Genomic DNA, 15,102 nt, shown 5'->3' with positions numbered 1-15,102 from the left:
CGTCGAGACGAATGTAGGAGAAATGTCCATTTTGATGCTGAATTGGGAATACGTGTGCGATGGCGTCACAAATTTTGCATGCTTACAAAAAGAAAATCTCAATTTAATCACATTCATGTCAAGACCAGTGTAGGATAAATATCAAATTTGCATCTAAAAAAATTAGGGATATATGACACCCATTTCAACTTATTAATGTGTTGAGAAATGTAGAAAACTGAAAAAGAGTGAAGGAAATATATTTTTTATTCAGCAATCAATTAATTATTATGTACAGTACATATGTTGCTTTTATATTACTTAATGATGAGTACACAGTTATCTCTAACAGATAAAAACCTATATGTTAGGTTAACGGACAGTTGTATGAGAATCTTAATATATATATATATATATATATAAGAAAAGCCTTATTCTAAATGTTATTATTTTTTTTTAATATTTTTGGAAAAGTACTATTTAAAATATTATTTTTTTATAAAAAATATTAATTTCGTTAATTAATTTTTTGTAAAAAATATAATATTTTAAGTAGCACCAATATTAACATTTTTTTGTATAAAAATAATATTTTATATAACACTTTATTGAAAATGTTAAATATTTTTGATAGAGTTTAATATTAAAATTTTTTATAAAAAATAATATTTTAAATAATATTTTATCAAAAATATTAAAAATTACTAATATTTTTTGTAACGTATTTTCTTAACCTGTTTTAAAACTGACGTACATTACCTTTGACATTCCCTAGGTTAACAGCCAAGCTCAAAGCTAACAGATTAGGCTAACAAACTAGCCTTCCAGAAGAGGAACCTCATGCATGAACTTCACGTGAACTCCATCATGCATGGCAGACATATCTTTCAACATTCTCCTTACTTTTCCTTCTTCAACAAACAAACACACGTTGACCTTCTCCCGAAACTCAGCAAAGGCAGTCTTTGACAATGGTTTGGTCAATCCATCTGCGACTTGATGAGTTGTTGGAGCATAACTCACACACATCTGGTTGGCAGCAACCGTTTCACGAATGAAATGGACGTCTAAGTCCACGTGTTTCGACTAAACATGGTAAACCGGATTGGCACTTAAGGAGATCACGCTCGTGTTATCGCACCAAACTATCATCAACCCAGGCCACTTCTGTTGCAGCATCGACAAGGCTTCGATACTCAGCTTCCATGGTGGATCTCGAAACTACCTTTTGTTTCTTCGCATTCCACAAGACTAGATTACCTGACACAAACACCCCAATCAGCATCGGAGAAGGCAGCTATATGTAAGTCCCCAGGCGAAAAAACGAGACCATAGTCCAACGTCCCAGCTAGATAACGTAGAATTCGCTTGGCAGCAAGAAGATGCAATTCTCGTGGAGCATGCATGTATTTAGCTACCTTCCTCACACTAAAGACAATATACGGCTTTGTGTGACACACGTAAAGCAGCCCCCCCCCCCCACTAAGCTGCGAAACTCACGCGCACCATCGAGCAATTGTCCTTCATCTTCTCCCAGTTTTGTGGAGACAACCATCGGGGTAGAAGTAAAAGATGATTTGGTCATCTTTGACTTCTCTAGAAGTTCCACGATATACTTCTTTTGACTGAGTAAAAAAGACTTATCACAGCGCTTGACCTCAATGCCCAAGAAGTAGTGCAGCTCACCAAATCTTTTAAGGGAAAACGACTACTCAACAGCTTGACTACTCTCTCGATTTCACTTGTGGACTGCCCGGTGACTATAATGTCATCGAAATACACAAGCACATAAGTGAACACACCATTCTCTGTTGCAACAAAAAGTGATGCGTCGGCTTTAGACTCTTTAAACCCAATTTGGGCAATGCTCCTTTTCAATTTAGCATGCCAATTCCGTGGTGTCTGGCGTTGACCATAAAGTGTCTATTGTAACTTGCACACCAACTTGGTACCATCAGGATCATATTGTTCGAGACCGGGTGACTGTTGCATGAACACGTCCTCGCTCTGTTACAAAATGTTGAAAGATGATGTGTGCCATGTATGATGGAGTTCACGTGAAGTTCATGCATGAGGTTGCTATTCTAGAAGCTAGTATGTTAGCCTAGTCTGTTAGCTTTGACCTTGGCTGTTAACCTAACATATAGGTTTTAAGTCTGTTAGGGATAGCTGTGTACGTCATATGAGTGCTATAAAAGCAAGCTGTTAACCTAACATATAGTTTTAAGTCTGTTAGGGATAGCTGTGTACTATTGAGTGCTATAAAAGCAACATATAGGTTGTACTGGAGAACTGATTGATTGCTGAATAAAAATTATATTTCCTTCAATCTTTTCCAGTTTTCTATATTTCTCAGCATGGTATCTTTCGCTCTCGGTCCTGGAGGTTTCTACTAAGCTGCGATGTTTCTGTCCAGTGATTCTCCCTCGACGAATGCCAAGATGTTTACCAATAAACGCGTACGTGGTGCTCGATGAGATGAACTTCCTTCTATGGAAGCAACATATCCTTCTCACCGTTCGCAGTCATCGCCTCGAGAGACTATTGAATGGCTTTATGCAACCTCCGCTTGAGACGGTTGTTTATGAACATGGTACGTGATATTTTTTAACATCAACGTGAACCTCGTTGAAAAAGAATTAATACAAAGCTGATGGTACGAAGAACATTATGATTGACCAGTATTACTACGTCTATTGAACGATGGCCTCACTCAGGTTCTTTTTAACATCAACAACCGCCTGAGACGGCTGTTGAATGACCAGTCTTACTATATAGGAAAAGTCGTGGTTGATTTATTTTTCCAGATATTATGAATGCCACAGTCATTTGAATTTATTTACGAATATAACATCTAAATTCTGACCCTTCTTGCTGCATATTAAATATTGTTCAAATATTGTTGATAGAAATATTTGGATTGTGACGATAGTATGCGATTATCTTTTTTAATTTGGTGAAGAGTTGTAACCGATGATATTCCGACAGGAGGTCCATATGTAGATGGTAAATTGTGTCCTTTGCCTCCAGAGAGGAAGAGAAGAGAAACAAGAAGTGGGTGTCCAAATGCTTTCTTCCAAGTCTTGGTTGAAGGTTTTTATAGTAACCTTTAGTATTGAAATTAAGCCTAGGGTCTGATGAATATTTGTATGTTTAAAAGGCGAGTGGATATGACCTCATTACAACAATATATTTGACTGTGGGAGATAATGTGGGTCTATCAAATGTCATATCTAAAAATCGTGATTGATCGAAGGGCACGGGTATCTGGAGGATTAATTTAGCGGAGGAACTATTTCGTAGGCATTTGTGGGAAGAAGAATGACAGTAGAGAAAATCTGGGGAGGTATAACACTTGTCCCCTCTAGTTGTGGGAATATCATAAAGTGGTCTGGTTTAGGCTTGTGTGTGGAGGCATTTCTTGCATTTAATGGTTACTCTTAGGTTGATATGAAGAGTGATATTTTTTAAAAGGTGATTGTATAATTAATGAAATTATACAAAGCACATTAACTTGAACCTCGTTAGAAACAATCTCCCTAGTCTTATTGGAAGGAAAAGGAGTAATATTTTTAGGATAAAGTACACAAATAGTCATCTGACTATATGATATTGATTTGTTGGGTCTCTCGACTATTAAAAGTTACAAAATAGTCTTTCGACTATATGAGTTGCTTTGTTGAGTCCCTCGACTATTAAAAGTTACAAAATAGTCACTCGACTATTCATTATGTTCCAACTGGTCCTTTTTTGTTAAAAAATTAACAACCATTTGAGCTGAACGTTAACATGTTGAATGAGATATGATAATCGTTTGAGATTATGAGATCAGATTTTATCATATCTCAGTCACCAGGTTAATGTCCAACTCAGACTTCTATTATTTTTTAATGGAAAAGGACCAATTTGGAACATAATGAATAGTCGGTGACTATTTTATAACTTTTAATAGTTGAGGGAATCAACTAAGAAACTCCCTATAGTTGAAGGATCAATTTATAACTTTTAATAGTTGAGAAACTAAAAAAAATAGTATCGGGACCATTTGCGTGTTTTACCCTAATCTTTAATTTTGAATTCGTCTTCTTTAAATTTCAATTGTTTGGCTCTCTTGTCATTTTGCACATACGATTTTAAATAAAAAATATAAAAAAATATAATACTGTTTCTCTATTTTCTCATCAGTTCATCATACCAACCTCATTATTGTCCTTAATGTCCCTGTCTTATCAACAACCTTCCTTTATGCTGATAATTTTGTTTGCTTTTTTTTTTCAGAACCAACATACATACAACTAATACCAGATCTTACTGGATCATTAAAAGAAAACATTGAATTGTGATAATTTTCATAGAACATAAAGTATGCCAAATGCATCGCAGCAACAACTAATTAGTTGTGATCATAGAAAGAAAAACATGTTTAAGAGTTCCCTCATGCTTTCTTCATTGCTCGTTTTCCTCCCCCACAGTTAAAAATCCAAGCACAGTTTAGGCTATTTTTTATATTAAAAAAAACACAGTAATTTTGGGGCATTTGTAATTAATTCTATTGAATTTTATTAATTTGATTAATTACAAACTATATATATGTGGAGTTGAGTTCAAGAGATAAAAGAGATGAACTAAAAATTTTGGGATCCAACCGTTATTGGTGACGAAGTATGAGTGACTGGTGACGATGATAAACAACTGATAGAAGATGGTGCTAAGCAACGATTGAAGGTGGGAAGCTTTGGTCGGATTTTGAGGTTAAGAAAATTTTGGAGGTTTTTCTTCAAAAATGTGATTAATAAACGAAAAGTCTGACATTGCACCATGGTCTTTGGTTTCGTAAGTATTCGATGATATGGTACAAAGTTGAACGTGGTCCGAGCATTTGATGGGTCCAAGAGAGAGGTAATTGATAAGATCGAGGTGCCATTAACCATCAAACCTGCCACCTATAATGTTGAGTTCCTAGTGATGGATATCTTGACTTCCTATAATTGTCTTTTGGGAAGACCTTGGATTCATCAAGCAGGTGCAGTACCATCCACGCTGCATCAAAAAGTTAAGTTTGTTATTGACGGGGCCTTAGTAATTATTAATGCTGAGGAAGATATCGTGGTAAGTGTGACCATGGAGGCCCCATACATCGAAGTAGACGAGGAAGCGATACAATGTTCATTCTGATCCTTGGAATTTGTGAATGACACATTCGTGGTCGAAGGAAGGAAAACTTCAAAACCCCGACTTTCCATGTGCACCAAGATGGAAATAAAGCATACCATAGGAAGAGGCGCCAAGACGGGAAGAGGATTTGGAAAGCAGCTGCAAGGAAGGATTAATCCAGTCCTTCCTATATCAAAGTTCGATCATTTTGGGCTTGGTTTTCAGCCCAGTCACCATGAAAAGATGAAGGAAATCCAAAAGAACCGGGAAAGAAGAATAGCCAGGTTAACTGGAGATGAATCCCAATGGGAACACATGGTATTCTCACCTCTTTACAACACGTTCAAGTCAGGTGGTTATGTGTTTGAGACCACCTCATCCGATTTGGGAGCGCCTCTGAAAGATCTGAGTATCAATGTCGTGACCACAGGAAATGCTGAAGACGACAGAGGATATTCGATATGGACGAAAATTGTGTCTTTTAATCTTTGCTCTATTCTCGTTATACGATAATGAGCAAAGACGGCAGCTGAAGACACCTAATTTCAATCGATTAATATTGTTATATTATATAATTACAAATTATATTATATAACAATATTTAAATTTATTTTGTTTTTTATAGGGTCCATTACAACATCACAAACACCTAGCAGCCCGTTACACGCCAAACCCAAACAGTGGGTGACCCATTTCTAGACCCGCGAACCGGTCTCAACCCAAACCGGCCGCTGAAGCACCCGACCCGAACCAGTAAGCTAGGTTTTCTAGAACCCTAGCCCTTTCTCACCCATCAGCGTTGCTTCCCCTTGAAGAATCTGTGTGCCTCACGCCTCCCTCGACCGATTTTCCCGGCGATCTCTCGGTAACATCAACAACCAACAATAAACAACCAATTTCAGTCCCATTAGGAGTAAAAAACCTGAATAAATCGAGACTAAAAATAGTCTTTTTTAGACTATAAATAAACATGCTTGTAATCAACACAGGACACACACGAAATAGAAGATTATTGAGGAAAACAATTGTGCAAATACAAGAGCAAAATTTGTAAACTTTGAAAACGAGATTCGAAATAAAAGGTACATTTTTTTTATGTTGTTTTAGATCAGCTTACATGTGTTCTCTTCTTCCTCTTTGATTCGAAAAATAAAGGATTTTTTGAGCCTATGAACATGGGGGAAAACTGAGATCTATTTCTATAGATCTAGCCCCCGAGGTTTGTTTTCAACAAAACCCTTACGATTTTTTAAAGGATGAGAAGAAAAGGTTTTTGAAAATAAAAAAAATGATTTTTTTGCGCCACCGGTCACGTCGATCAACGGTGGCCGGTCGATTGTCGGAATCTGGGCTTCGTGGTGGTTGTTCATCATGCATGAAGAACGCGATGAACTGATGGAGAGGTTTTGAGTTCTCTGGTTTTAATCGAATTGAAATGGGGGGCAATGAAAATGTGTTTAAGTTTTGGGTTTTATACAACCCATTGAACTGACCCGTAAGACCCGCGTGTTTTTGTGTTAAAAGGGGGGAATGACGGTTTTAGTCCCCCATTTTTTAAAACACATATTTCATCCCAAATTGAATTTTAATCACGCGTTTTTCTTTTAAATTTCACATTATGTTTTGTTTTTATTTAATTTGAGTCCCTTATTGATATTATATATATATATATTATTTAATTAACGTAAATATTTATATTCATCTTTCTTACTTTTTATTCCTTTAGTTTATTTTTTATTTTTCTTTTTTAACATTTTATTTATATATATATTTATTTTTTATTTATTTTAATACTACATATTATATATATATATATAATTTATTTTATTATTGTATTATTTTTATTTTTTTTATTTTTTTACTTTTTTCACTTTTATTTTATTTTTATTCTTTTTTAATTTATTATTATTTAGGTACTTTCATATTTCTTTATTATTATTTTTCTTTATTATAGTAATAGTCCATGTTTAAGTATGCATGTCTATGTTTTTTTATGATTGGATTGCCCTTGTTTGCTTTGTTTTATTTTATTTCCTTCGAGTCTTTAGCATGTATTTTGTTTTTAATTCGATCCTGTACTTTATTGCACTTAACACGTTTCTTAACTTTTTAAGGATGTTTCTAAATCCATGGAAAGTAAGTAATTTGGATCGAACTTTTACCTTTTAATGTAAACTTTTAATTTTCTTAATTTAAGACAACTGAAAATTAATTAGTACCGAAAGGGCACTTCAAGGGTGCTAACCCTTCCTTGACTTTAACCGACTTTCGAATCTGACATATATTTTGTAAGATGCAGATAAGGTAAGAAATAATGTATCCGATAAACCCATTTGTTCTTAAAATAAATTATCGGTGACGACTCTAATTATTTCATCCAAGTCAAAGCTCAATTCCGGGCCTACCCGAAAGACGATTCCGACACAAAGATTCCAAGATCATGTTGATATTGGTGGAGAGCAGAACCCATGGTCTGGCCCGCTATTACAAGAAAACAAGGATGCTCCAACCTGTGTGGAAAGAGTAAGTACCTGCTACCCTTTCTGTTCTTCGGCATTTATGTAATTAATGATGAAATGTCATTATCTTATGACATCAATATTATCATTATTTTTTTAGTAATAGGTGACTAAAATGAATGATTTTAAAATAAAAAAATTAAATGAGTGATCAAAATAGAATAAAAATGATAGTTAGAGTATTAAACTTAAAGTTTACCCTATGGGTGCGTTTGGTCCACGAAATGTAAGATTACCAGTGGGAATAAAAGATTACCAGGGAATAGGATTGCTAGGAATGTTACATTAATGTGTTTGGTTTGTTTGGCATGAATGTAAGATTACAATGTTTGGTTGAAAGAATAAAATATTACTGGAATGTATATTTACCAAATTGTCATTGTTCTATATTTTTTAACAAGTTAAATTCTAAATATTTTAAAAAAATATTTATATAAAAATTCACCGATAATATATTCTTAATTATTTAAATATATTATGTATTATTTTAATTTTAATTAATATTAAATTTCACATAATTTATGTAAAAATATATTAAAATTTTACATCAATATTTAATTAAATGTTCGATATTAGAGATTTTTAACTTTCACTATAATATTGAATCGACCATGACGATGATTCCGTTAGTTTTCTTAGGAATTCGACTCCCCATACGGTCTAACTTGGCACTGCATTATGGAAACTAGCTTCGGTTCATACATGACACATTCACTGGGAGGTTTCTTGTATTTTTCAATCGTCAAGGTTTACATTCTTCTATATACAATAATTTATCATAGATATTCATAATAATAAAAAGATGTAAATTATTTTTGTTATCTAAGATATAATATTTATTATATCTTCTATATACAATAATTTATTTATTTGTCTTTTATATTTATACTTAATTATGTATACTTTATCATTATTATTTATCTCATGAATTTATATTACAAAAACGTAATTCAAATAAGTAAGAAAATATAACACTAAAAATCACGTTGTCTATAATTTTATATTTCACCGTCATTCATCATTATCTTTATTAATATTTTAATAAAATTATTAATACTCAATCCTAATCTGATTTGTACTTAACTCCTGATTACGAAAAGTAAGCAACCCAATAATTAATGTTTCCCAACCTTTAATTTCTCTCCGAACATACAAAAACCGATAGAGGCCAAGCTTTGAATATACTAGACCGTTAATTTCTTTCGAATCATACACAAAGGACAAGTTTTTTCTGTAATTGTTTCTGGTTTCGTCATGATCTTAACTGGTTTTCCAAGTTTCGATTTATCTTCCATTTTTGCAATCTCAAGAGCCTTTGCACAAAGAGGAAAACCTTAATCATCCCAGGACTCCAAAATTACACCAGAACCAATGCAGGTTTGTCCCTCATAGAAGGCTGCAAACTGCCCAGCGGCAAGACCTTGATCATCTTCAGATAACAACTGTAACATCGTCCTTCCCATCTTCACCATGCACCATTTCATAGCTGCGGTTATAAAAGCCAGGACCGTGTCTGACCTGAATAGTTCAGACTAGTTAGCTACAAGCGATAAGACTCAAATATTATACTAGCAGTAAGATGATTTATGCAATAAAGTCATTTCAGAAGACTGACACCGAATACCAAGGTTACAGGATTGTTTTACCTTGCATTGGAGATGACCAACATGGTTTGGAGGTGACCCACTAAACCACTTCAAAGAACCAATACGAAACACTCGTCTTCTTTTGCCCAATGAGAAATAATTTCTTGATACAAATACAACATTATTTTTTACATCCTTATGAACAACATGCCTGAGAAAAACATAATAAATGGTTGGAAACAAGATCAGAAGGTTGAAAAAAATGGAATTTTTCAAGTGCTTAAGGTCCCAAAATATCTGACAGGACATAACAATGTCTATTAGCAACTTGTCAAAGAATACATCAATAGGTGGAGGTTTTCCTGGAGTCCTCAACTCAAGGTGAGCACCATTACCTAATCCCAATGTATTTTATGTTCGGTTTCCATCTTTAAAACTATATCAAAGTATACCTAGCCCCTGGTCGATGATCCTATCACATAATACAATATCAAGATAAAGCTAAGGTTTTATATTTACTTAGCAGAAAAATCTTTGTTTCTTCCAACTGGTGTTAGGATGCCTAATCAATTTGGCTTATAGGAATAAATGGAGAATAATGTTAGCAAATTGGATCAAACATCAACATAAGCATCTTTAAGATGTATGCAATCCATATTATATGCAAATTGTCAGACAAGCTTGGTTTAAAAGAATTGTTCCTTTAAATTCCAAAGTGAGAACAGAGGGAGAAGAACAATAGAACATTGGATACTAAAGCAATTCTTCCATAAAATTGAGAAAACTTTTGTCACCCAGGATAAAATGACGATGACCATACTGATATGAATAGTCAAGTGGTATAGAGCATACCAAGGTCCTCCAGGGAGACGTAAGCCTTGGCATTGACCAATTGTGTTGAACCAGAACCCCCTGTGTTTCCCAAGGAAGTCTTCTGTCTCAGCTTCCAATATGATACCTTCCATCTCCCCAATGTGCCTAGCGACAAAATCACTAACCCTTATCTGTAATAAACCACATATCAAATCTGCAAAAACTTTCATACATTACTACAAACTGTTGGTTGGTGCCAGTTATGTGCATAAAAGACCACTAGAAGATATTCTAAATTTCCTCAATTATCTCACCTAAGGCATTTCCTTGACTTATAAAAGAGAAAAAGATATATACAACATGAGCAGAACTTGAGGGGCAAGATATGTTAACTTTGCTATAAAGTACAAAATCATCATCTAAGGGGTCTAAATAACTTCAATTATATATATTTCAATGAAAGACTTTAAAATGCATAGAAATGTGGTTTGAAACAGATGCTAATACGATATAACATATACCTTCCCAAGAAAGCAAATTCCTTGTGAATCCTTCCTATCTTTGTTGGGCAAGTCAAACTTAGCAGCAAGTTGGCGAACTTCATCTTGTAGATGATAGGATATATAGAAGAAAAATCAGAACTAAAAAAGAGCACAACATACTGGCTTAAGCATAATAAGATCAGAAAAGCTTGGAAGAGAAAAGAAAAACATGTTTTGTTCCAGAGAAAGCCATAAAATCAGATAACTAATTTAATGAGTTCTGTAAAGACAGTCAAACATCCACAGCATTAAAAGATGAGACCTTTGGGAAACTTGCAGATGAACGGGATGGCATCAAGGCAAGAGAATCTAGGAATTTGAAAAAATGTTTGTTAGGTGAACTGATTATTACAATGAATCTACGTGTTTATACAATAGCCATCCTGATTTCCTTTCTAATAACAGAAATTTGAGATTATTTGAAATTCACCAATTAAATTAATCATAACAACAACAACAACAAAGTAGATGCCACCTTATGTGACAAACAGAGGTATAGTGAAAAAAAGCATCCCAGTTGGCCAAATTGCAATTAATCTCGTGCTACTCACCTTTGAGAGACATCCAAGTAGGAAAATAAGTCGTTTGAGCTGGAACTGCGAGAAATGTGAAAGGAAGTATGTTTGATCCTTGAGCTGCACATTTAACATACACAGAACAAATTGTTGTACTGAATCTATATAAAACAGGATATAGAAAACTGACCAGTATCTTACAAGATGCAAAGCAAAATCATAGTTTTGAATAAACACAAGATGCATCAGTTTCATAAACGAAGAAGAAAAGATTCACATCTATGAAAACATACCTGGTTTTTCAATGAAAGATGGATAACTCCTTAGATTTTGAATGGATTTAACTGCTGCAACTCAAGTGAGCTCAAATATGGGTCCATTGCAGTCGGGTCATTGATGGAATAAGAAAGGGAAAGAACAATGAAACGCAAAACACTACATTCATAAAGAAAACGAGCAATAATGGGCAGATCATTGTAGGAGTAGAGAAAAATACAGAAACATGAGTGAAAACACAAACCCATAAAAATTGAACAATGAAACAAATTGAAATATCAATGCCAAATTGAAGAAGAGGCAGATTTGTTTTCAGCCAGAACCAAGCGGGGAGAAGGGTATTTTAGACAACGGTGACCGGGAATAAACAAATACCTAAGGGAGATGAGGGAATGATATTCCTGGGAAAACAGGGAAAAATACCACTGTTGGTCTTCCTTCTTTACCTGCACTTGGGAATATGGCTCATCCAAACATGGGTATTCATACCCGGAAAAAAACATTCCTCCTAGGAATGAAATATGACGTGAACCAAACGAGACCTAATTGTTATTGTGTTGACCGTTAACTTGGTTGGCTAATTTAGTAATTTTGTTGAAGTTGTTGATATGACAACGCTAGTGTGACAAGTATCCTTCCTGACTAGTAGTTATCTTTATTGATGTTAGCGTCTCATTAATGTTTATTGCAAGAGTATTTCTTTTTTTATTGATAATTTTCATTAATCTTAATGTAGAAATAAATGTTTAAATTATATTTAAAGTTAATTTTATGTGATTAAAGATTTTTTTGTTAAAAATAAGTGTTTAACGTTTTCGACATTATACTTTTTAGGTTTCTTTCGTTAAATTCGACCGTTAAGTAACATGTACCATACTTATAAAAATTTAAAAAATATTTTAATTTATATGCTTGACACGTTTCACTTAAAGACAAAATTCAACGGTGTTAACGGTCCAGGCACCTAAAAGTGTAACGTTAGAAACGTCAGGCACCTATTTCTAACGAAATATTCTTTAGGCACCTAAAATTAATTTGAGGTATAATTTGAATTGTTTTTTTTACATTAAGCCTTTTCATTATGCATATAAATATATCCATGATGTGAAAAACATCAAGTGGCATTTTTATGGTTTGCCTTATCTCAATTTAATCCATTCATACATCAAGATTATTAAAATTCTTTACCAATCTCTCTTTGGATACATGAATCAAATGTTTGTCATAAAAATATAATTTTATTAAGCATACAACATTTAATTCCAACAATATTGTAAGTATTCTAGGTGATTTTATCGAAATAGCACCTGTACATATAATAATTACCTGTTAGGCACCCTTTCTCTTAATATTACCGATCTAACACCATCTCTGACAAGGTGGGGTTTTGTACGAGCTGGCGCCACGATAGCACAAATTGTCATCCGCGCCTTAGCTGAACCTCTGACATATATAGAAGGCGTGGATCATGAAGCGTGCCTTCCATAGGCCCACATCAACATTTTAAAAAATATGCTTTAAAAAATTAAAAAATAAAACTATAGGGACTAATATCCTAATTTAATACATATTAGTTCCATGAGTTGAAGAACTTAATGGGGTTAGCTTATATAAGGATATTGGAGTGTTAAGGTTATGTTTCCATGAGTTGCCTTCGATCGTTTTCATTACATTTCTATTTCAATTATATACATATAAATGTAATAAAAAGTTGATAAATTATTATTTGTTTAATTTTTAAGTTACATTACATCAACCCAAAAAATAAAAGTAAAAAAATAATTGATTAAATACTTAGTGTTAGTTCATGTTACTCCTATATCATCAACATACAATATGGTTAACTAATGTCTGAAATTTTGCAATACCAACTATACACAATTATATTGTGAGGTCTAACTAGAAATTATATTTTCTACCATCTTGAGGTGGACTAGACTACCACCATTTTTAATGGGGAAACACACTACCACCATTTATGAAGTTTATAAAGTTGATCATGTCTCTTTATCGGTAAAATATCCATATGAATCATCTCTTGTTTGTTTCATTTTGGGTTTTGCATGATTGTTTGTTCAAAATCATCTAATGAATTGTTGTTGCCATGTTTCAGTGGTTTTCTAATTGTTGTCTTGATGTTGTTAATGATTAGATTGAAGTTACTAAAGGTTTTCTCTTGGTTTTAAGATCATACTTGGATTCACTTTTGCTCTATCATGCGGTCACACCACTAATTTTTCATTATACAATGTACGTTGATGATATAGTATTAACATGATCTAATACTAAGTAATTAATCAATTATTTTTTTCACTTTTATTTTTGGGTTAATGTAAGGTAACTTAAAAATTAAACAAATAATAATTTATCAACTTCTTATTACATTTATAAATATATAATTGAAATAAAAATGTAATGAAAACGATCAAAGACAACTCATAGAAACATACCCTAAACACGTTGTCAAGAAATACACCTTTTAACGTTTATCCCACATTGTCAAGAAACATAATATAAACACTCTAATATGCCTATATAAGCTAACCCCATTAAACCCTTCAACTCATGGAATTAATATGTATTAAATTACAATATTAGTCCTTATAGTTTTATTTATTTTATTTTTTAAAGAATATTTTTTCAAAATGCTGATATGGACCTATGGAAGGTGCGCTTCATGATATGCGTCTTCCGTATATGTCAGAGGTTCAGCTAAGGCAGGGATGACGATCGCACATTCCCTTACTTGGTGTCAGCTCAGAAAAAACCTCGCGAAGGCGCGTATCACCATCTACGCCTTGTTAGAAAGGTGCTAGATCGATAATATTAGGAGCAGGGTGACTGACAGGTAATTATTACTTGTAAGGGTGATATCTCGGTAAAATTGTCAGTATTCCAACACTAGTTTTGTCAGATTTCAGCAAAACATTCTACCTATATATTGATTCCAGTTTAAGGGGAAATGATGTTATTTTGTCTAAAAAAGGGAGACCAGTGATGGTGACTTACTTAAGTAAGACTTTGGGGCCTTGACATACTGATCTCTCTGTCCATAAAAGATGATACTTAGCTATTCTCATAGTTGTCTCCAAATAGAGGTACTTTCTTTATTATAAAAACTGATCATGAGCCCCTTTAGTACTTATTAGAACTAAAAAATGACTACAATTATATAGATAAAATGTAACATCCTCCATATCGGGTTAGTGATTAAATTGTGAGATTTAAAAAATCAGTGACCAAATTTGATAAATTGAAAAGTTCAAAGAATTGATTGAAATGTTTGGTGTAGGATCAATTAGCAAAAAAGGTGGAATTAAAGGGGCAAATGAGTCTTTTGACAAGGAAAATAATTAAATCTTAGTTGATGATATTTATACCCACGTGGAAGCTAGTGAGAAAGACCAATGTTTCCAGATTTCTCTTATTCTTCTTTCTTCTTCTTCACCGTGAAGACAAAGTTAAAGGTGAGTTTTCTTGTTAATCAAATTCTTGATGAATTTAAGGTTGCTTATTGATCATTAGATGATAACTAAGCTTAAGGAAAACTTAGGTTATCTTAAAATCAAAAGATGATGGAGTTAGGAAGGATTAAAGAAAGGAAGTAGAAAAGCGAAATCTTGGAATATAGTTCATAATAAGAATTAGAAGTGGGATTTGACTTGTCATCTAGCTAATTAAGGAATAGGAAGTGTTAGAATTAAAATTAGAACATGCT

The 15,102-nt window shown here is 33.4% G+C and overlaps 1 pseudogene; it reads right to left on the bottom strand.

The window, feature by feature from the left end:
- Window positions 1-795: 795 nt before the first annotated feature.
- LOC120208217 lies at window positions 796-12,808 on the bottom strand (annotated as a pseudogene).
- Window positions 12,809-15,102: the final 2,294 nt, after the last annotated feature.

The sequence above is a fragment of the Hibiscus syriacus genome, unplaced genomic scaffold (genome assembly GCF_006381635.1).
Source record: "Hibiscus syriacus cultivar Baekdansim isolate YM2019G1 unplaced genomic scaffold, ASM638163v2 tig00016065_pilon, whole genome shotgun sequence".
Taxonomy (NCBI): domain Eukaryota; kingdom Viridiplantae; phylum Streptophyta; class Magnoliopsida; order Malvales; family Malvaceae; genus Hibiscus; species Hibiscus syriacus.
The sequence above is the reverse complement of the archived record's forward strand: the minus strand, read 5'-3'. Positions and strand labels throughout refer to the sequence as shown.